The sequence below is a fragment of the Orcinus orca genome, chromosome 2 (genome assembly GCF_937001465.1).
Source record: "Orcinus orca chromosome 2, mOrcOrc1.1, whole genome shotgun sequence".
Classification (NCBI taxonomy): domain Eukaryota; kingdom Metazoa; phylum Chordata; class Mammalia; order Artiodactyla; family Delphinidae; genus Orcinus; species Orcinus orca.
The window spans coordinates 98,653,284-98,656,742 of record NC_064560.1 but is presented as its reverse complement, the minus strand read 5'-3'; the positions used below and the strand labels follow the sequence as shown (position 1 = coordinate 98,656,742).

At 48.3% G+C, this 3,459-nt stretch overlaps 1 pseudogene; it reads left to right on the top strand.

Moving 5' to 3' along the window:
- Positions 1-1,756: 1,756 nt before the first annotated feature.
- LOC101279476 (adenylate kinase 2, mitochondrial-like) lies at positions 1,757-2,668 on the top strand (annotated as a pseudogene).
- The last annotated feature ends 791 nt before the right edge of the window (positions 2,669-3,459 follow it).

Genomic DNA, 3,459 nt, shown 5'->3' with positions numbered 1-3,459 from the left:
AATAGAGGGAGGCAGGGAAGACGTGAGGGTAGCATTTGATAAGTGCTGGAGGAACACTGCTTTAGAAAAGCACATTAACCCTTTTTGCCTGTTCCAGCTCCTGCGGGGGGAGATGGAACAGGTGGGCTTAATTGGCTCTGAACAAAGCCCTTGAAATCCCGGGAGAGCTATGCAACCAGATGTCGCCCTCTGGCACTAAGTGTTAAAGAGGAGTCTTTGTAAGGAGCCCAGCGGAAGGTGGACGGCAGATTTGTTTGAATGAAACTAAGCTTCCACCTTCACTTTAAGACATTTTAGGGTACCCCTTCCCAGAAAAAAAGACAAGATACTTACAGTAAAAGTTTACAATTCCCATTCTAAGTGTACCACATAAGGGGTGACATGAAGTTAAAGGACATCTTGTCAAAACGGCAATACCCATCACAATTGCACCCACCCCTCCATCCACCATCACGTTCTCTCTCACACTCCCTGATCTTCAAGGCTAGTTCACGTTTCTTTATGGTATCGTGGAAAGACCACTTGGCCAGGAGACAGAAGTCCAAGGCTTGAGTTCTGTTTTCATCGTATGCCATGTGTGTGATCCTGGGCACATCACTTATTTACAATGAACCTTTGCCTCCTTCACCACCAAGTGGTTCTACTTTATGTCACATCTGCCTCACAGGATTACCAGAAGGACCAAATGTGTTCATCTGCCTGACATTTGCCAGACACCTGCTTTATACCGGAAGGTACAAAGGAATATGAAGGAATACATATTTGAACTAGACTCAGTTCCGACCTTGGGAAACTCACTGGACAGCCAGTGTACAGGACTGCGCTCTGTAAACAGAAGAGCACTTTGCAAAGGGAAACCATTTCTGTTTCCTGTTATACAACCTGTTACTGTCCTCTAGATATATCCTAGATTTCGCCAAGCCCTTGTTCTCCTAGATAGCTTTAGTCTACTTCCTCTTGGTCCCAGCTTACTTACTTCTAAAGTTGTGGCTTCTGAATGAGCTTCCCTTGCAAGGAGAGGAGTTCCCAGTTTTTCTTCCAGGTTAATTTTTATTGAACATGACCTCTAGAAGGGGTAGCTCCTCTCCTGTGAGACTCTACTCTTGGGTCCAGGATAGATTCTCAAACCAAGATGAGCCAATATGCAGACGTAGCCTCTGTCCAGGAATTCAGAATTGGCACACTGGAAGAGGGACAGAAAGAAGCAGCCACGTGCAGGGGTGGCATGTGAATAACGAACTCCAAAAACGAGATCCATCCGTTCAACAAGTGTGTCCCCAGAGCTGTACCGGTGACTGTCTGGGAGACCTCCCTGCACTGTCTGTTTTATTTACTTTAGAAGGAGTGGGGTTTTGTTCCTTATGAACAAATGATCTGTCTGACATCCTGTCCCAGATAAGCATGGCCCTAGGACACCAGCCCTAGGCTGGCCTTCAACAGATGTCTGGGTCTAGCCTAGCAACGAACCATATGTCTGTGTGCTGCAGCATACGAGGCTGTAGCCATGTTTTTAAATGGAAAACACAAAAAAGAATAAGCTATTGAAGAGCTAACCCACTATAAACAGAGTTATCCAGTGGAAAGAAGCAGCTGAAAAAGTGTCAACAACATTATCATCTGTGAAAAACATTTAACCCCAGTCAACATTTTAAAAAGATACAGAAGGCCATCAGACTGGCCTTCTGCCTCAGTTAACCTCATTACCTGTCACTCTGCCAGCATCACCAAAGGTGAGTGCTGAACTTCGGCAGGAGCTTTGAGGTTCCAATGGGCCCGTGCTGGGCACTGAGGACACAGGAGAAAATCTGTTCTCACAAGAGCTCTCTGTAAAGTGGAAGAAACCTACGTTTAATTAATAATCACAACGCTGTGACAAACGCAGCTCTAAAAACGTGTTCAAGTGTCCTGAAGGCATCCGGGCCGTGCTTCTGGGGCCGCCCAGAGCCAGCAAGGGTACCCAGGCACCCAAGTTGACTGAAAACTTCTGTGTCTGCCATTTGGCTACGGGGGACATGCTGAGGGCCATGGTGGCTTCTGGCTCAGAGCTGGGAAAAAAGCTGAAGGCAACTACGGATGCTGGGAAACTGGTGAGCGATGAAATGGTCGTGGAGCTCATTGAGAAGAATTTGGAGACGCCTCCACGCAAAAGTGGTTTTCTTCTAGATGGCTTCCCTCGGACTGTGAGGCAGGCAGAAATGCTTGATGACCTCATGGAGAAGAGGAAAGAGAAGCTTGATTCTGTGATTGAATCCAGCATCCCAGACTCTCTGCTGGCGGAGAATCACAGGAAGACTGATTCACCCCGAGAGTGGCCGTGCCTACCACGAGGAGTTCAACCCCCCAAAGGAGCCCATGAAAGACGGTATCACCGGGGAACCCTTGGCCCACCAATCAGATGACAATGAGAAGGCCTTGAAAATCCGCCTGGAGACCTGTCACACCGAGGCTGCCCCGCTGGTGGAGTACGACAGTAAACGGGGGATCCACTCTGCCATCGACGCATCCCAGACCCCTGACGTTGTGTCTGCAAGCATCCCAGCAGCCTTCTCCAAAGCCACGTCCTAGTAACAGAAGGCCAGGCGACACTGCACCACTGCTCATCACCCTGCGGCGTGATCCCTGCTCTTAGGTGCTGGGCAGAGGGGAGGGGTGGTCAGGGTAAGGATGGAGAGGGAGGGTTGGTGAGGGCTCAAGAGGAGAATGGGAAGAGCAGCAGTGTCGTAGTGAAGCGATTTCTTTTCCATGGAGTAGGAGTCCTAAAAAGTATAAGCAAAGGGAAAAATTGATTTTTTAAAAGACTGATTGGAAGGTCTAAATAGAAACAGGGAGATGCAGTATTATTTCTAAGGAATCACGTTGTCATTTACTCCAGACTGGTGACGATATTTTTTAAAGCCAGTGCCCTAAGACCTCAGCTTTTATCAGAACCTCATGTCAGCCCAGGAATGCCGGAAATCACACTGTTGTCCTATCTGTCCTGTAGCTTGGAACAGGGCAGGAGGTGACTACTAACCCTGGTTCCCCAGACCGTGAGATCAAAGTCAGCTCCCCATTTGAAAGAGATATAGAGTGTGTTCATGGGGGTAGGGGCTCAGCACATCAGGTTTACTGGAGTCATGGGGCAGGTGGGGCAGGCCGGTCTCACTCCCTTCCCAACTTACCACTGATGTACCGGCCCACCGGCTCTCGTGGGTAAGCTCTCGACAGCCACCCAGCATATGCCACAGTCCTACACTCTTGCCTTCCTCCATCCATGTCGTGTGGAAAGACCCTTTTGAATAAATGTGCAAGTGTCCTAAGCGACCTTATCCAAAGATTGTCCTTTCCATCCTCAAATCCTGTGACTGGGATCACGCAACAGCACTGTGATGTATTATTTTCAATGAGGTGCCTTTCTTAACTGTCCAAATGCTGCCTTTGTTTGGCCCCTAAATCAATAAAGTGCGTTAAATGTTTGTA